Below are 20,823 nucleotides of genomic sequence, written 5' to 3'. Positions count from 1 at the left end.
ATGCAAAACGGAAGTATGAGTCAGTGCAAATGCCTGACACAAAGCAGAAGACAGAGAGTAAGTAGCCTTTCATCTCCTGAGCCAGCCTGCACCAACTGAAATGGCCACAGGAAGCTCTGGGTTCAGAAGGATGAGAAGGCTCTCTGCCGTCGCCAATAAACCCTGTCTGCAAGAGCAAGGCGTGGGCCAGGGTGTCACATCTGCTGCCTTTGGCCTCTGTGGCAGAACTTCCAGAAATCCCATGGCCCCACCTTCCTCCCTCCTTCCCATAAGGCGGTCAGTTATTCAAAGTTATTAAGTGGTGCACCTGACAATGACCTTTGGGTCAATGATGGACCCTCCATACTACAGAGGGCCCATAAGATGATAATGGAGTTAAAGAATTCCCATGGCCTGGTGACACTCCAGCCACAGGAGGCCAAGCAGCACACATCACTCAAGTGTTTATGATGATGCTGAACAAACCTACTGTGCAGCCAGTCACAGAAAGTGCGGCCCATACAATGACACAGAGTGCATAGTACTTGATAATGAAAATGGGGGACTGTTACTGGTTTATGTGTTTACTGTCCTAGGCTTTTGTCATCATTTTAGAGTGTACCACTACTTATTAAAAAAAAAATGTTTACTATAGTCGGGCTTGGTGGCACATACCTGTAATCCCAGTGCCTTGGGAGGCTGAGGCAGGAGGATCAAGAGTTCAAAGCCAGCTTCAGCAACAGCAAGATGCTAAGCAACTCAGTGAGATCCTGTCTCTGATTAAAATACAAAATAGAGCTGGGGATGTGGCTCAGTGGTTGAGTGCCCCTGGGTTCAATCCCCAGTACCAAAAATAAAAAAAGCTTACTATAGAACAGAATGCTGTGTGATGCGGCAGGGGCTCCATACATCTCGTGTGTGCTGATTTCCTTGACTGTATTATTTCCCTTGTCCTTGATTTTACCTCATGTCTGATCATCTTGGCTCTAAGAACACTAAGCACACCCTCAGAGACCTACTTCCTGCAAACATGCCCCACCTGCCTACCATGTAGGCGTGTGTAAGGATACTCTTTAACAAAGAGAGCCACCCAACGACACATTGCTCAGAACGTGTCTCAGAACTGTGAGTCGGGAAGACAAGAGTAACACACACTATAATTAGCAGACCACACAACATAGCCCCAGCAAGTGTGTCTGTTAGGGTAGAAATTGGAGCAGGAGTGGAGCAGAGAGTCTGAGATGACTTCATGGAGGTGGGGCATGATGGTCAGGAGGGGGAAGGGTGGAAACCGAGAGAGAACCACGTGTCCAAAGGCCCAGAGGCAGGACCACTCCCAGTAGGTAGGGAAACACCACTGAGGGCAGAGTGTCCCCAGGGGAGGAGCAGGTGGTGACACTGAAGGAGTGGAGCAGGCCTTTGGGGGACCTTGAACTCCGGAGGCTTCAGCTTGACAGTCAACCAGGTCAGGAGCATCAGTTGGCTCAGGTGCCCCACAGTGCATGGGGCTGAGTGGCTCACAATACGAATGCACCTTCTCGTGGTCTGAGAGGCTAGGAGTCCAGCTTCAAGGTGCCCTCAGGGTTGTGTCAGGGGTTTCTATATGTATATATATGTTGGAATATTACTCAGCTTTAAAGAAGAATAAAATTATGGACTTTGACAGTAAATGAATGGAGCTGGAGAAGGAATAAGCCAATCCCCAAAAAAACAAAGGCCAAAATTTTCTCTGATATGTGGATGCTAATTCACAATAAGTGGGAGGCAAGGAAGTAACTTTAGATTAGGTAGAGGGGAGTGAAGGGAGGGGAGGGGGTATAGGGGTAGGAAGGATAATAGAATGAATCAGACATTATTACCCTATGTGCATATATAATTATATAACCAGTGGGATTCTACATCATGTATAACCAGAAGAATGAGAAATCACACTCCATTTATATATAATGTATCAAAGTGCATTCTACTGTCATGTATAATTAATTAAAACAAATTTAAAAATTAAAAAAATACTTGATCAAATTATGTCATTTCTAGAAAAATCTTTAAAAGTATTTAAATCATTAATTATACTTATCTGATGAAAAGTATTATATAAATTAAATATGCACGTACAAGATTTCAAAGACCGGGGGATGGAGTGCTAATGCTATAGTGGACAGGAGGCAAAAACATATAATCAAGATCCAACTAAAATATTCCAAAATGATTGCAACAAGTTTTCTCTGAGCAACACAATTATGGGTAGTTTCTTCTTCATACTATCAGGTGCTTTTCAAATTTGCTTTTATGTAGTTTATTTTTTAACTTTTCCTTTTTTAAAAATAAAAATCTCATATTTTAAAAATAATTCTCGTAGCACAACTTCCTGTGTACCCTCCACCCAACCTCCCCAAACGTCAACATCTTACATAACCATAGAACAATCATGAAAATTGGGAAACTAACATTGATAAAAAATACCACAAACGACTCTAGGTTTATTAAAGTTTTGCCAATGTCCTTTTTCTGGCCAATGATACAGTCCAGAATCCCACATCATATGTAGTTGTCATTCCTTCTCCAGTTGTGACAATTCCTTAGTCTTTCTTTGATGGTCAAGCCTTTCCTGCCTTTATAGAACATTAGCCGGCTATTTTGTAGACAGTGCTTCAACTTAGGTCTGCCTGATGTTTCCTCATGGTTAAGTTTATGTTGTACATTTCTGGCAATGAAGACCCCAGAAGCTCTGTCATCCCTTCTTGGGCCAACACATGACGTCTACATGTCTCATTACTGGTGATATGGTGATACTAACTTAAAGTGACATCTACCAGGTTTCTCCACTCTAACATTATTTTTTTGTTGTTTGTTTGTTTGAAATTACTGAGACTCTTTAGGAAGATACTTTGAGAACATGAAGACATCCTGTTTCTCCTAGCTCACCCTGATTTTAGCATCTACTGATGATTGCTGCCTGCAACCATTCTACTGTTCTACACACACACACACACACACACACACACACACACACACACACACACACACGGAGGATACAATCAGAGAAAGACACCTATAGTTTCTTTCTCTTCTTATAAAGACACTAATCCCTGACCTCATGTAAACCTAAATACCTTCCTGATACCATGCCCCTGGTTGTTGGAGTTTCAACATGCAAATTTTTAACAGGTAGTTCATAACAATGACTTCAAATTCTACTGTAGGAGCTATCCTTTAATTTCCTTACTCAGTTTTTATGTCAGTACGCACTCACACATACACATTTTATCCTATAAATTATAATCCAGTACTGTCATTATTTACTTGGTTGCTTGAATTGATCAGATCTGGGCAGTAGGAGCCCCTCCTAATTGGCTTTTGAATCCTTTCAACACGCTCCCATCACTTTTTTAAAGTATTTCTTACTTTCTGACATCCCAGTTTTGTTGCAGTCCCATCTTATACTGTCCCTGTCCCAGGCCTGAGATCAACCATTATTCCAAGAAGCCCAGGGGTCTTTTCCCAAGGAATGGTATTAGAAACCAAGGCATAGGTAGGAGCCATGTTTATAGCTACTGAGTTGCTTTTAAGCCTTCTTTACACAGTTAGGAATCATGCATGTATATCTGTATCTACTTGTCTATACACTTGTTAACTGTTAGTTAATATTGATGCCTCCGATAAATTTCAGGGTTCATTTTAGCATTCTCCCTTGGTTGTATGTCTTTCTCTGACAGCAAGAATCCTGGCTATCATTACCCTTAATCTTTCTTTGAAGATTCCTTAATCTTCTCTATTTATTAATCTGTATTTGTTTAAATATTTATTTATTCAATCCTAGCAGCTCCAGTTCTTTTGTTTTGTTTTGGTTTGGTTTGGTTTTCTTGGTATTGGGAATTGAACCCAGGGGCACTTAACCACTGAGCCACATCCCCAGCCCTTTCTTATATTTTATTTAGAGACAGGGCATCACTGAGTTGCTTAGGGCATCGCTAAATTGCCAAGGCTGGCTTTGAACTCGCCATCCTCCTGCCTCAGCCTCCCTAGCAGCAGGAATTACAGGTGTGCAACACCATGCCCAGCCCTTCTAAACCCCTGTGAAAAATAAATTTACTAACTAAAGTACAACCTATGTACTTCTTTTTTTATCTGCAGCTTTAAAGTACATAGTCAAAATTCCATTTTCCTGAGTTATTTATGTTTTTGCTTTCCCATGGTTCAGTATGGCTATATTATTCTGTTGTAACAGAGTTAAGTTAATTTGTTACTGTTTGTATCCCATTTGGGGCTCTTCCACATCCTTGTTGGTTTGAATTATTTATTTTTTGAGTATGTGAAATGTTAATGTGAGTCCAAAAGTCAGAGCTATACCAAAAGGTCCTGGTTTTGCCCATTTTGATTCTTGGTTTTCAAATTGCTGATTCCTGGTGGTTTTTCATTCCCCCCAATACTGGGCTGAGTCTGTTTAAATTGGGTTCGTAGAAGAGGTTTACAGATTTCTTCTGCCTCACGGTGGCTTTTCAGGGAGTAACTTTTATCAGTATCAGTTGAGGCAAGCTGGATCTAGTTTTCTGATTTGTATAACACTGTGGATTTATTCATGTCCCTGTTCATTTTAGTCGTCTTGGAGAGATTTAACAGATTACTTAGTTCAAAGGAGCCTTTTCCTGCCAGTACAGGAGAGCAAAGCCCAGGCTTTTAGTGGATTCTTTTTGGTGGGGCTGGGGGTTGTGTGGAGAGCTGGCTGTGCCCTGCACTGTTTCTCCGTGACAAAGAAAAGCAGTTTTCACACTGCGCCTGAGTTACTCTGTTTTGTGTCCAAGTGCCCAGGTAGAATGACTCTCTATACCATCTTTGTACAGTAAACAATCACCATCTGCCTAGCACGACCAGAAGTCACAAACCAATGAGTAAATTAATCACACCAATAAAAATGACCACCCTTGAATTTACCTGCATGATCAGAAGTCCATGGGTACGTGAGCATGTCAAACTCATATCAGAAAAAAAAAAAAACAAAAAACCAGACCATGAGCTTATCCAACCAGACCACTGAATAAAGCAAACCTTTACCTGAGACCCATGAGAAGAGGAACGGCTCAGGACTGGACACGTGGCCCGTCACCTGGTCCCTGGTCCCTTGTCAGGAACCTTGCTCAGGAAAACTGCCTCAACCATGAACCTCCAACCCTCTGTCTCAGGCTTCATTGCAGCAGTTTCTCCTGCCCGTGAGACCCACACCCGCCACTCCAAGTTGGCGCCTCAAGTGGACACTCCAAGCTGCCATTAGGCGGGACCCTGGCAGAGAATGAGTCCCCCATTCTGACACCCTGTTCTCCTGTTCTCCCGCTGGTCCTCGTCTTATCTAGCCACCCCCAGACTCCGCCTTCTTACCTCCTCTCTGCCTTTGCTCTGAGTTCAGTCTGCTGCTTTCTGGCATCCCTGACCCTGTGACCTCCTTAACCCGTTCTCAGAGCGCGCGTGTGTGTGTGTGTGTGTGTGTGTGTGTGTGTGTGTGTGTAAGGTGTGATGTGTGGCTAGAGTGTTATAGATATTAGTACTTAAGATTGGAATAAAAAAAAAACTTGTTATTGCCCAGCTTAGGACCATGAGCTGACCCACCATGTTCGTAAATGACAGACATTGAAAGTGGTATGCAGCTGGTGAATGTTCTGTTATTCAATGAATCCTCACATCACGGAAACACCTGAATGCATTTGGTCTGTATTAATAACAGAGCTCGACACGACAGCCTATTTGCCCTCTGATTTGGGGGGTTCCTTTCTTTGTCTTGGGGGTCTTGAATGGTCCCCTTTTGCTTCCTACAATTTCAGGGGGCACCTCTGCCTTCTGCTTTGCGGAGTCATGGCGCCCAGCCCTGTTTCTGCCTCTCAATTATTCCTCCAAAAACCGTAGAGAATGTGAAGGAAAAAGAAAACGACACAAACCTCACCCTCAGCATGACCTGAAGATGGAGGCTGCCTAAACCTCAAAATGACTGTGCAGAATCATAATCATGACACATCCCCACCTTACACATCCTGCCCCGGCCCGCAGGGTTTGCTGTCGGCAGGCACCAAAGTCTGGACAGGCCCAGGTCCCTCTAAAACCGCGCCTGAGAGTATGACAATGCAGAGTAGTGTCCCCTGCTGGAGCAGAGCAGCAGGCTTCTGAAGGAGCCTGGGGCAAAGGGACAGGAGGAGCCCTTCACAGCTGGTCTTCCACAAAGAGAGCCAGTAAAACTAGAAATACCTCACTGCAGATGCTCTAGCAATCAAAGACTTGGTATATGATGACAGATTAAGAATTAATTTTTCACTCTTCAGAGATGGGATTCCTCCCTCCTCTCCCCCACCTTCCCCTACACTCTTACCCCCACACCCTCCCCCAAACCCCCTCCCCCTATACCCCCTTCCCCTCACTCTCCCCCCACACCCTCCCCACACACACCCTCTCCCACACCCTCCCCCACACCCTCCCCCCCACTCTCCCCCCCAACACCCTCCCCTCCACACACACCATCAAGCAGCAGACAACCAGGCCACACCTCAGGAAAGGGATGAGACTGCAGATGGTCGGGGCAGGAAGGCCTTCTCATTTCAAAAACCTAGTTATTTGGATCTTTCTTAAGGGAATGGAATATATGCATAATCTAAGCAAAGGATTTGAGAAAAAAAAACATTTTAAGAGCAAGATTTCTACCTCCTCTCTGCTGCCTCCATTACCTACCTCACACCAGTTGCAACTAAAAGAAGGACACACACGCAGATTGTGTGTGCACACACAAGCATAGGTATGTGGATGTGCATCTGTGTATGTACGTACCTATTTATCATATGTATAAAAACAGGAGGGAGATGGTCAGGGAGGATTTATGAAAGCTGGGACATCAAAGGGACCTAGAGAAGGAGCCCGCAGCCTCTTCCTTCTTCCACTCCCAGGAGTCCCCACTCCCGTATGAGGTCACAGGGCACTTGTGACCATTTCCTAAGCAATGCTTCCTCTGGGTTAGAGCCCAGCCCCCGAGACAAGTCCCAGCCACACGGCATGACTAGGTACATGACTCAGAATCCCCCCACTCCTCGGAGTCATTCAGGAATGGGGGATCCTGTGATTGCTGTGCACAGAAGTCACAATGGAGCTGCCCCCTCTGAAGGGGTTAAACAGAATGAAGAAGGTCACCTAGATGCAGAGGATGTTAGAGTCTGCCAGGTAACTGTCTCCAGGAAGGGAAAAATCATAGGCACAAATGGACCAAGGGCCAGCTCATGGCGGAGATGCCCACAGAGCTGGACAGCGTCAAGGGCAAGATGCTGTCTCCACAGAAACCCTTGGGGTTCAGACACCATCCAGGAGAAGAGGGAGCAGAGATCTCCTGCACCTGAACTGCTTCAGTCTCAGGTGAGGAGCTCCAAGGCCACCTCTGGCCTCAGCCTCCCTGGAGAGAGACGGAGCTTGGCTCTGGAGCCCGCGCACAGGCGCAGGCAGGCGAGGCAGGGAGCTCAATGTGCCCCTCCTATAAAAAGCAGCCCTAATCTGTGCTCCCAAGTCTGAGCAGGAAGGAAGGGACGAGGAGAAGGGGCGCAGGCTCCGGAGTCTCAGCCTGATGAGCCTTATCAGCCGGGCTGTGGTGACAATAGGAGTGATTGCACTCCTTCCGCTTTTCTCTTTGAGAAACAGCCCAATTTCCAGCTTCTCTTCCTGTTTGATTGCCCAGAAGTTAGATTGGAAGCTGAGGAGGGATGAAGGGCAAGGAGGAAAGCAGAGGCAAAGAGGGAGGGGGGAGAGGCTGAGGCGGAAGGCCTCTGAGGTGGGACTCTAAGCTGCCAGGCTGGTTCCCAAAGGCCCTCTGCCTCTCGAGCAGAACCTCCTGGCCCCACCCCTGTCCAGTGGATGTGCATCCCCCTGAACCCCGGGCGTGCCATTGTAATACCACATGGGTGCTGACACCGTCCACAATAGACTGCCTTTTCCACGCCAGGCACCATCTTTTCTTCTTCTTCTTTTTTTTTTAACCTCTCCTTTTTTGTAAGGCCAGCTCCTCCAACGTGGACAGGAAGTACTATATGAATAAATCACCATCTTCCTGACCACGTCTGAACTCACTTGGTGAGCTACTTAATAAAACTACTACCAAGAGAAATAAGAAATAAGAAAACATGGCCTGCCCTAAGGAAAAATAATAATAATAATAAAGAAAAAAAGAACACAGAAGGAAAGGGAGACAGTCATCCCCGGAGCAATTAGACAATAATGGTTCCATTCTAGGAAAACCATGACAGCACAGTCTACTTGGCAGGCACCAGGACAGAAGCTCAGTGAAATAGTCTAAAGGCTGCGTCTCCCCAGAATTCCTACATTGAAATCCTAAGCCTCAAAATGATGGCTTTAGGAAGTACAGTCTCTGGGGTGTGATTAGATCATGAGGGTAGAGCCCTCATGATTGGGATTCATAGCCTTCTCAAAGAGACCTCAAAGAGTTTACTTCTACCATGTGACAATGTGGCAGAAGGCACCATTTAAGAACCAGGTAAGTGGGCCCTCACTAGACACTGAAGTTGCTGGCACCTTGATCTTGGATTTCTTAGCTTCCAGAACTGTTAGAAACTTCTTGTGTCTTTAAACCACCCAGTTTATGGCATTTTGTGACAACCTCCCAGAGGAACGAATAGACTCAACATTTAATAATCTTCCTTTGGCTTCTACCTCAGGGAGTGACAACTGAAAGAAGGGTGATCTATTGGTCCCAGCACCCTGCAATACAGCATCGATATCACCCGGGAACTTTTGGGCCAAGCAGAATCTCAGACCCCCACTGCAGGCCTGCTGAATCAGCCTCTGTATGTATGAAGACACCCTGTGATCCAAATGCACATCAGGTTTGAGTAGCAAGGCCTGCAATTATGGTGCACGGGGGAGGGAAGAGACCCAAGAAAAAGTTGGGTGTGAGACTTGTGGAGAGATCAGAAGTACCTTGGATGGCAGGTGTTCATTGGATATGTTAATCATTTTGTTTTATTGAGATAGGATCTTGCTGAAGAGCCTAAGCTGGTTCAAACTCCTAGCCTCAAGTGATCCCCCTGCCTCCCAAACAACTGGGACTACAAGCACGCCACCCCACGGGTTTACATTTGCTATTAACTTTTTAACTAGTTAAAACTCAAGAGTCAATGAAAGAGAGAATCAGAGAGATCTAGAGTGCAACATGTGACATCTGGGGCCAAAAACAGCCTGCCCAATCCTAGAGTGTGGCCCACTTGAGATTTTCAGCACACACACATTCACAGGTAAACTGAAAGACCAGCAGGGCTCTCCCGTCTGTCACTCCCTGCACCCAACCCTTCACTACAACCAGCGACCCCTACAAGGCTTTTCTTGAGAACCCCACCTCCCACCCCCTTCTCCCTCCACAGGAGACGTTGGCCATTTCCTGCTCTATTCCCAGCACAAAGTAAGCGCTCAATAATCATGTGCCATATAATGAAAGTGTTGTGCTAGCAGGCTTGGATCAATTAGTGATTGTAATTGAAGCTGAATGTAATTAATTATGTAATTGGGGACTGTTCAAGTTTAATTCCACTAAAATTGCATCATGAAAACAAGGCATGCGGAAGGACTAAAAGCAAAGGAGCTCACTTCCGCCCACGGTGGGCAGACTTAGGAGTCGGACCCCTTTCTGTCTTGGTTGGTTTGAGCTGTCGGAACAAAGATACCACAGACTTGGCAGCTGAAACAACAACCATCTCTTTCTCATCGTTCTGGAGTCTTGGGAAGCTCAGGATGGAAGCACTGTCAAGTCCAGGGTCTGGTGAGGACCCGCTTCCTGACTGGTAGATGGTCACCTTCTCCTCACACCCTCCCAGGGTGGGGGGGGCTCCCCTCTTTCATGTTTCTTCTTATAAAGGTGCTGATCCCATTCATGGGGTTCAACCATCCTGTTCTAATTACTTTACCCCCGAGAACCCACATCCAAACACTATCACGTTGCAGATTTGGATTTCGACATATGAATTGGAGGGGACACAAACATTCAGCCCATCGACAATTTAAAAATCACAAGGTTAACCTAACTCGGGAGGTCTGGTCCTGAATCCAATTTGGACAGAGTCCAAAATCAAGGACTTCTCTCCAGTACCTGGGTTGTACAGCAGTGGTCACCCTCAGAAGCAGATGCTGCTCGATTTATGAATGCTAATTGGCTGCCTGTTCTCTAGTTTTCATGCCAACTGACTTTTCTTTCCATGCTCACAGGCTCAAAGGGACCTCTGGGGATGTTTAGACGAATGGTCTTCAGCCCAGTCAGACCTGACACTGCCCCTTACAATGAGTGTTTAGTAACGTCACTTTACCATCCTGAAATGAAATTCATAAAAACTATAAATCTCTACAGTCATAATTATTCAAAGTCAGACTGAGACAGGTAGGTGACACTGGCCACTCAAACACAAGTCCCACGTTGCCATTCCAAAATAGTGAACAAGGATTCCTCAAGAAACGAATCATCCCTCAACTTTCATAGTAATTGCATTTCTAGAAAACTCAACATGCAAAGAACACTTTGCCTGTACACACACTGCTGAGTTAGGTTGTTGATTCGGGATTGTTATAAACAGGGTTTTCATGAGATATGCATCCTGTGGGGCATTCAGAAATCTCACACATCAGAGGAAAACTCTGTTGAGTAAGGCTGTGATGCTCACAGGAAAGCATCAGACATCCCTGACCCCACTCACTCAATGTCAGCAGAACTCCCCAATCACTGTGATACCCAGAAATGGGATCTCCAGAAAGCCCCTGGGAGCAGCGAACCTCTGCCCAGTATGTGGCTTTGCATTGTGTGACCAAAATGACTGACCGAACTTCAGAGGAAGGAAAGCTGTTTATTTTGGCTCATGGTTTCAGACATTTAGTCCAGGGTTGGCTGGCTCCATTGCTCTAGGCCCAAGGTGAGCCAGAAGGTAAAAGCTCATGGTGGAGAAGCACCGCTTACCTCATGGTGGCCAGAAGCAGAGAGAGGGGCAGGGGCTGCAGGGAAGATGGACCCTTCCAGAGCATTCATCCAGTGACCTGCAGCCATGTTCCCCCACCTGCCTACAGCCATGTTCCACCTGCCTACAGTTACCACCTAGAGACAGTCTGTTCAACTTACAATGGAGTGATGATGCCACAGTTCTCATAATCTAATCTGAATACTCCTGCATTAATTCAGGAGTTTGGGGGGGTGGACAACTTATATCCAAAGCATGACAACCGAGAAACACAGATGTAACCCATCTCCTTATTTACAGATGAGAAATCAGAGAACAGGTGACAGGGAGGTCTGCCCAACATGACCAGCTGGTCAGCACCCACAGGATCCGGACTCCCATCCAGGGACACTTCCCAACGTCATGACTACATCTCCCCCACTGGACACTCTTACTCACAACTCCTTTGGGTTCCAGGGCAAATGGCTCCCAGCAACCCAGAAGGAACCCCCTGTCAGAGACACAGCCATAAGCTGTTGGTGGAAATGCTCTCTAACCTAGGCCATGTCACCCTGATGTCTTTAAATTAATCTCCCCAAATGAGACCCAGATATCTCCTTCCCATCACAGAAATCTAGGGATGTTCTGGCATGATGGAGAAGTTAACCAGCCCATCCGCCTTTCATTTACAAAAGCCCTAAAGCTACCCTAGGTAAAGACAGGCGACTCACTGGAGAGCTGACTGGTGTGCTGAGTTAAGAAGAAACCTGGGGCCACACCTCAGCTCTCTGTGCAAGGACACAGTGATCAGTCTGTGGCATCTGCAGTAGTCATGATGGTGGTGGTGGTGGTGGTGGGGCATGTCTGTTTTAGAACCCCAGACAAATCTGGTCTACTTTCCCGAATCAAAAGCTCATTCTATTAATGCCAGTCTATTCCATTCCACTGGTTCCCTTGTGTAAAATCTGAGGCAAATGTCCCCTTCCTGAGAGTTGACGCAGTTCAATGACAGGATAAATTGCTTTGCTGCAAATGGCAGTACCAGGGCTTCCTCTCCGAATCCCACTCGTTCGTTCACTCAGCACACACAAGTTGAGCATACGCTGTTTCCCACTGATTGGCAGTGGGGAGATTCAGCAAACCTGCCCTATTGCATACAGGAGCATCATTTTTTGAAGCCCCTAATTCATAAAATAATACACATCACACAGAACTCAACACTGGTACCCTTTTCCACTTGGAGTTGATAGACCTTTAATTACAGGATCAAGATAACGTGGTGTATGAGAATTGATTGCAATTAATGTCTTGCAAATGTATTGCTACAACAGCTATATCTTGAGGAAGATGTCTTTAGACACATTGGCTAAATATCGGTTATCTTTAAAGTTAGTGAAAGTAGGATACACATAAGAATATAAAATGATCATTCTCAAAAATCTGCATGTGTGATAAATACTTATTAGAAATACAAAATTAAGTCAAATGATCTTTCCTGAATTGGTTTTTAAAAATCTTTAAAATACAAAAAAAAATAGCTAAGACATAATAGGAAGGTCAAATAGCTCTAAAAACATTCGAGAATATTTAATTTGAGGTAAGCTAGTCTTTGGGAGAATCGGTCCTTAGGCAAGCAGGTTTTTGGTAATTTACCTGTAGGTAGTTTTGTGGGGAGCAGGGGATAGGGGGTACAAGCAGGGAGAGAGCAGAATAGAGGAAAGACCAGGTGTGAACAGGTGGAGGTGGCCGGGAGTGGAAAGGTGGCAGGTACGAGAGATGAGGAGGTAGATTCTGGGGGTTGGGGGCAGTGAGGCTCAGGAGAGGATCCAAGCTACTCCCAGCTTTTGAAACTGGTGGCTGCAGATGGCATCATCCACTGAGACAGGGAACACAGGTTCCTTGGTCAAAAGGAAATGCTGGGACATCCTGGTACCTCAGAAAAGTAGAGATATGGTCCCATCAAATCTCCCTGCCAGGTGGGGCTGCCCATTGACACTACTGGCCGCTTCTCCTCGAAGACCTCAGACTCAGCTGCCCGCTGCTTCTGCAAGCAACCCACTCCCCCTTTACCCAAAGCCAGCTCCTTTGGGAGCTGGTCATTACAGGTCATTAGAGATGGGCATCGGGTCTGGCTGATCTTGTCTTTCTACTCTCCACCCCAAGAAATGCACAGGAAAAAAAACGCATGCTCCAACCATGGACTGAGATACAACCAACGAAAGGCTGGGGGCAGCCTCTACGGTCATGGTGTTCAAGGCAGGCGGGAGACCAAGGAGGATGATTCTTATTCACCCTCTAAGGACTGCATGGGAGTCAGGAGAACGGGTCAGGGGGCAGGTCAGCCAGGGCAGGGGGGGTCTTGGCAGGTTCTCTATGGAAGATGGAAGCTGAGGCCCGTCACCAAGGTAGAGAGCAGAGGGCTTGGACATACAGAAAGGCAGAGAACAAGGTCTCTGAGCTGCTGTGACCACCAAGACCGGCCTGTTTAGGAGTCTCTAAAACAGTGACCCACCCAGAGAAGGTCATTAGAGGTCTCATTTTGCCCAATCGACGTGTGAAAATAGTTAGGAAGAACACAGGGGAGAGCGAGGCTTCCACATAGCTCCAGGTCCCAAGCTCATCTGTAGATCCTGTGAACTGGCCGGTGATGCCCACAGGCAGGTGGGAACACCCAAGGGAGACTGTCCTCTCCTAAGCATCCTGGGATGTCTGTATCAAACTAATACTCTGATCAAGGAAACGGCACCTGCTCTCTTGGGGGTGACCCATGTGGACTGCAACCGGCAGAATCAATAGGAGAAATTAAGCCTGTTTCGGCCAGATAGCCAGTTCTAAGAAGCCCGTGAATAATTAGAAAACAAGCCTCACGACTGTCCAAAGCACAGCCACGTAGCTGGCACCCAGCCTGAGTGACACGGGTCTCTGTATTTGATGGTGTAAAAGGAATCGGTCAGGGATGGGAACATGACCCAGTGGAAGAAGAGTGCTCACCTGACGTGCCCAAGGCCCTGGGTTGGATCCAGCATTGCAAAAATAAGTCAATAAAAAAATAAAACAAAGACACCAATCAGTAGCCCTTCCTCTCATGATTTCCATAACAGCAATAATCATAAGAATTCATTGCAATGGAATCCTATAATACCCAGCGAGTAGATGGCTTTCTTTTCTATCCATACCCAAGGGTTCTCCTCTGGCCCTCTCCAGCTCTCCATGCCTCAACATGGATTCAGGACCCTTAAAGATAACTAAAATGACTAGGAATTTTTAAGGTAAAAAATAAGATGACCAGTTTAAAATCATGTACACACACATAAAAAAATGGGTGACAGATTGCAGACTTTTTTGGTTCACATGCTTGAAAAAAAATCAAGGGTGGGTCTGGCCTGCAGGAATAGCTAAATCCAGAGGCTCAAAGGATGAGGCAGGCAAGACAGCCACTGGAGCGAGCAACCAGTGGGGAGTCCCTCCCAAGAGGTCTGCTTGGAACCAGGAGCCCATACTGGAACCAATCTCTGTGGACATAGTGTGGCCTTCTCTCTGTCCCCAAGGCTGCAGGGAGTCAGCACACTTGCAGAAATGAGTATGTATCCCTGCAGGAAAGGGAGTCCTGTTAGAGCTGCAAGGGTCACTGGGTAGGCAACTGCCCATTTCCAGGCCATGCATGTTGGTTCTTCAGTGTTGCTTGTCCCTGACCCTGTCACTGGTACTGTCTATTCACACTGACCACAGCCTGTGGAGCAGGGCAACCTGAGGGCCACCACCCATGCAGCTGAGGCTCCAGGACCCAGTGACAGTATGAACTGCAGTTCTCATCCCCAGCTGCCTGCCCCAGGGAGTGACACAGGCTCCTGCCAGAAAATCCAATCCTGGTCAAAGGTGGAACGGAGCAGAGCCTGCTCAGGCCACCCACCACCAGACTGTCCTGGACGTTAATCACCACCATCAGGACTCACTTCCAACCAGCTCACTGAAACCTCTGAACATTCAGTTTCTTTCCTGAATTCCCTCAGTCTTGCTGCTTCTCCCTGAATACTTAGGAAGGAAAGAAACAGTTAAGAAGGCGGCTCACCATGGGGGCAACACTGCATTTCTATCCATGATAACTGCCCTACAAGGACTTCCCCAGAAAGGAGTGAATCCGGCACCCAGAGTGGCCCCAGGACCTTGGTGAGGTCTGGCAGAGACCTCTCCTTGCAGAGAAATGACTGCTCAGGGCTGCCCTTTCCCCACAGCGCCCCCTGCAGGAGCCCACCAGTTCCAGACACAGGAGGTAGAGGGTCCCTGCTCGGGCGACGTTGGCCAGTCCAGGTTCAGAGGTTCCAATGGAGGAATAGAGAAAGGTAAAGCAATGTGGGAGTCGAGAGCCCAGACCATCTCGTGGCTGCAGACCATCTGGCTCACATGACCTAAGCCTTCTGGACCTCAGTTCACTCCCCTACAAAGCCCTAGACATCACAGAGCTGTGAGTTAAGTGAAACTGAATCCATGCAGAGACAAATGCGTGGTCAGCGCCCAGCACCAGCTAACACTGCTGCTGCTGTGGCTGCTTCATGTGTGGGCACGAAGCCTGCCCTAGCACCCGTGCCCACCACAGGATTCACTGGTGTGGCTGGCAGAACAGGGCTCCCCTCCCTCCCAAAGATGTCCACTTCCCAGTCACTGAAACCTGTAAATGTTGCCTTCCACGGTCAAAGGACTTTGTGGACATGGTGAAATAAGGGTCTTGACACTGGGACCTTGCCCCAGTTATCCAGGTGAACCCAGTGTAATCCCAAGGGCATTTCCAAGGGGTGGCAAAGGGTCAGAAGACGTGACAGTGGAGAAAAGGTTGGAGTGATGCAGCCACAAGCCAAGGAATGCAGGCAGCCTTGAAAAACCAGAGGACCAGGAAATAGCTTCTCCTCCAGAGCTTCCAGAAGAATGCAGGCTGACCAAGGCCTTGATCTGGGAAAGTCTGACCTCCAGGACTGAAAGGTGATCAGTCCATTGTTTAAGCCACCCACCCCTGAGTTTGCAGGGGTTTGTCACAGCAGCTATAGGAGGTGAGGGCAAATGGTCAGGGTCATCAAGAGCTGACAGGGGCCTCCTGACTGCCACCTCCAGGCCATAGGTGTAGGGACCATCTGGTTAAGAACACGAGGAGGAAGGTCCCAAGCTCTCAGGGACCAGTCACATCCTTGTCTACAACAGAAAGTCACCACATGTGCTGTCACCAACAGCCCAGGGCCATGGCCACACTCATCTTATTTGGTCCCTCTCCCCAGGCAAAACAAAAACCACCCTGCATCCTCCGTCAAGAGTCACTCCAGAGTGAATGGGAGCCCTCTCCTTGGGAACCCAGAGCTATTTACCACACCCAGCAGTGCCCCTCTGCCCTCAGTCCTAACATCCATGAATTCTGGGAGCCACACCGCCCAGCCTCCATTGGGAGATGCAAGATGCCTATGTTAGCTCCAGCTGCTGTAACAAAATCCCAGATTGGGCAGCTCAAACAGCAGGAATGAACTTCTCACAGTTCTGGAGGCTGGAAGTCCAAGATCAAGGGACCAGCACAGCCAGGCTTCCTGACTTGTCCACAGTTGCCTTCTCTCTGTGGTCATCTCATGGTTGTTCCTCTGAGCAGGTGGAGAGTCCTGATGACTCTTAATCTTCTTATAAGGAAACCACCAGCCCTATAAGGCTAGAACTCCATTCTTGGGACTCCATTTAGCTCTAACTTAAGAGCAGCCCTTCATTTAAACAATTACAGTGGGAGTAGGGATTTGACTTAAGAATTGAAGGCAATATCATTCAGTTCATATCACTTCTTAAATAACATATCACATTGTGCTTATTGCCTCAGGTCACAAAACAGTTGCCATAGTGCCAAACAATCTAAGCCATACACGAGCCTCACCTCCCTGCAGGAACTAAGAGGCAATACAGACAAACTATACCTTTATCAATTTCTGAAGAAAAACTTTCCCAGAAGCTCTCCAGAAGATTCTCATTCACCTGTCATTCAACCTCTCATGCCAAGTGTCAACCTTCCTGCAAGGCAGGCTGGGAGATCAAGACCTCACTTTTTCAGTCTCTCAAAGAGAAAGTGGGCAAGAGCTAAGGAGGTAGAGAATTGTGTCTGCCATAGGGGTTTATAATAAATATTTATTAAGCACTGTGTGGTTCATCTTCTCCAAGCACACTGTAGCTATCACCTAACCAGATCTTCTCAGTCACCCTGTTGGGTACGAACTATTACGTCCACTTATCAAACTGAGGAACTGAGGCCCAGATAGGTCGAGTTACTTGTCCATGATCACACAGCCAGAATAGGGGAGCACAGGCCCACTTGAGAGCCCACACCCTTAATGGCTACACTATACTCTCTATCTCAATGATGGGGACAGTCATGTCAATGGACATTTGCAGACTTCATGTGCTCATGCTTACCTTGGGCAGAGGAAGGAAAAGCACCCTGGAGGCAGCTACACAGCCCTGGCAGCGCCAACCGAGCAGGGAGCAGCCCATGTGCCTGACCTCTGTCCCTGCTCACCAGCCTGGGGACACGGGAGGAGCTTCATGCCCCACCCCGTGTTAGCCTTGGCAAGAAGTCGGTGCTGCTGACAATCAGTCCCTCTGAACTTCCCCCTCCATTTCTACTCACCTGGAGAAGGGCCACCAACCCCTTCCATCATTCATGACCAGGGGTCATGGGCTTGGCCAGCAGCCACCACCCTGGGTGTGATGATCTGGCCCTGGTCCAGCACTGAGAGGGGGCCACCAGCAGATTCATGCAGAGGGTGCCAGGCCTACCCTGGGGGTGACTGCCAGTGGCCCCCTGCCAGCCCTGGTGACTTCCACTTGTAGAACTGCAAACCCACCTAGGAAAGAAAACTGCTCGCGCTAGGTCTGACCCCAGGGGCTCGAGTTCAGGTTTCAGATGTCACGTTCACGGGTCATTCTGCTTGTGCTACACTGCGTGCTCTTAAAGGCTTCATGTGCAGTTGATGTGAACACCCTGTCTATCACCTGGCTTTGGCATATCTGCAGGTTTTGGCTTCCTGAGAACCTTCTACCTGGGGAGTAGCCAGATTCTCTCCATCTCAGAAAGGCTCTGCCTAACGCCAGGGGGAGGAGTTCTGCACTTCTTCCTCCTCTGAAGACATCTGGAAGGTGTGTGAGCCTAAAGCAGAGGTGCCAACCCTAATACCCTAATGGGGAACTTAATTTTTTGTGATAGAATATATTATGAAATGTTATACACACACAGAATAACTTGTTCCAGTTAGGACCCCCATTCTGGTGGTGGTACGTGATGTGGAGTTACACTGGTCATGTACTCATAGATGAGGACAGGAAAATTACGGCCAATTCATTCTACTATCTTTCCTATTCTCATTCCCCCTCCCTTCCTTTCATTTCCCTTTGTCAAATGTAATGAACCTCCATTCTTCCTCTTCCTTGTTGTGGGTTAGCATCCACCTATCAGAGAAAATATTCTACCTTTGGATTTTGGGATGGGCTTATTTCATTCAGCACGATAGGCTCCAATTCCATCCACTTACCAGAAAATGCCATAATTTCATTCTTTAAGGCTGAATAATATTCCATTATGTATATATACTACAGTTTCTTTATCCATTCATCTGTTGAAAGGCACCCAGATTGGTTCCATAGCTTGGCTATTATGAATTGAGCTGCTATAAACATTGATGCGGCTGAGTCACTATAGTATGCTGATTTTAAGTCCTTTTGGGTACATACTGAGGAATGGGATAAAAGGGTCAAATGGTAGTTCCATTCCATGTTTTCTGAGAAGTCTCATATTGCTTTCCAGAGTGGTTAAACCAATTTGCAGTCCCACAAGCAATGTATAAGTAAACCTTTTCCCTACATCCTCACCAACACTGTTGTCTATATTCTTGATAATTGCTATTCTGACCAGAGTGAGATGAAATCTCAGTGTAGTTTTAATTTGCATTTCTCTAATTGCTAGGGATGTTGACCAATTTTTCATGTATTTGTTGACATTCATATTTCTTCTGTAAAGTGGCTGTTCGGTTCCTTAGCCCATTTATTAATTGGGTTATTTGTTTTGGGGGTGTGAGGTTTTGGGGGTTCTTTGTATATCTTCTATGAAGAATGTCAATGAAACCTTAATAGGAATTGCATTGAATCTGTATAGTGCTTTTGGTAGTATGGCCATTTTTTTTTAAACTTTATTTTACTTACTTATTTTATGTGGTGCTGAGGATTGAACCCAGGGCCTTGCACATGCTCTACCACTGTGCTATAACCCCAACCCAGCATGGCCATTTTGACAATATTAATCCTGCCTATCCAAGAACACGGGAGATCTTTCCATCTTGTAAGGTCTTCTTCAATCTCTTTCTTTAGTATTCTGTAGTTTTCATTGTGGCGGTCTCTCACCTCTTTTGTTAGATTGATTCCCTGATGGGGAACTTTAAGGAACAAATACTCTTAAGTCACCTCGATGTCCTGTTTCCAGGATGGGACGTGGTAGGAAAGGCATTTCACCTGTGAGCTGCTGTTTCAAGGCCCCTCACCACAGATAATCATGAGAAAACATCAGACGAAGCCAAACAGAGAGACATTCTGCAAAATACCTGACGCGTTCTTTTCCCAAGTGTCAAGGTCGTGAGTGACAAGGAGAGTCAGACACTGTCATGGGTCAGGGAAGTCTAAGGAGACAGGACAGCTGAACGTAAGGTTGCAACAGGGAGACACCAGTGAAATCGGAACCCCTGTAGTTTAGTTGCAAGTACTGAACTAACATTGATTTCTTCTTACTAATCAAGGGAGCCTGTCACGAGATGTTACATGAGAGGTTCGCGTTAGGAAAGGTAGGGGATGGGTTCGTGGGCACCCTCTGCACCATCTTTGCAACGCTTACTAGAAATCTCAAGTTATTTCAGAATAAAAAGTTAAGATCAAAACAGTTTTGGAAAGTGCTTGGCCTCCATCCGAAACAATTAATTCAGACTCTTGTGCATCTGCGTCTCTGAAGGTGATCCTGACGTTCAGGCAGAAGGAGCTCCGCAGCCCAGTGATTCTGAAGGTGCGGACTTTGGAATCCCCTGGAAGAATTGTTAAAACGGACAGGTGGGCTCCACCCAGAGTCTCTAGTTTGGTGATTCCGGGGCCTAGGAAGGTGCATCTCTAACAAGCTCCCAGGGGATGCACCTGCCACTGATTCCAACGATCTAGGTCCTTGCCATTCAAAGGATGTCCCCTGGGGCAGCATCAGCACCCTCTGGGCACTTCTCAGAAACCCGGGCTCTCAGGCCCACCCAGGCTCAGGGTCAGCACCTGCGTTTTACCAAGGCCCCAGTTATGGGTTCACCCAGGAGTCAGAGAGGCACTGCGGAGGATGCACGTGCAGGGACAAGGGATGAGGACCTTGGAGCTGAATAGCTGGGGCTGGGAGGCCAAATGTCACCATTTTGCCAATCTTAGAATCTGTCCTTCCCTCTAGCACACAGGAAAGAGGAAAACCAGAAAAAACATCGGAGGAGCTCAGGACGGGAAAACAGCCTACATGGCCCCAGCACCGTGACCTGGGAGAAGCAGGGCTGGCCAGAGCTCGGGGCTGAGGCAGCCTGCGGGGGAGCCAGGCAAGCAGGCCGGGAGGCACCCACGACGGGAAATAGACATCATCGCGGCCACAGCCCAAGGTGTCACTCTTCCCCAGGCCAATCCATCCTTCCTGCAGGAAAGGAGAGCGAGCCGAGCTAGGTTTGCTTCACAGGAAGAAAGGAGCAGGGGAGAGACAGAGGGAAGCAGGGTCGGAGAGGGGGCAAGGAAGTGAGACGGGGGCCTGCTGAGCAAATGGCCACACGAGGCCTTTACTAAAATGTTTGCAGGCTCAGGGCTCAGGGCTCAGGGAATGGGACTCCTG

The sequence above is a fragment of the Ictidomys tridecemlineatus genome, chromosome 5 (assembly GCF_052094955.1).
Source record: "Ictidomys tridecemlineatus isolate mIctTri1 chromosome 5, mIctTri1.hap1, whole genome shotgun sequence".
Lineage (NCBI taxonomy): Eukaryota > Metazoa > Chordata > Mammalia > Rodentia > Sciuridae > Ictidomys > Ictidomys tridecemlineatus.
The sequence above is the reverse complement of the archived record's forward strand: the minus strand, read 5'-3'. Positions refer to the sequence as shown.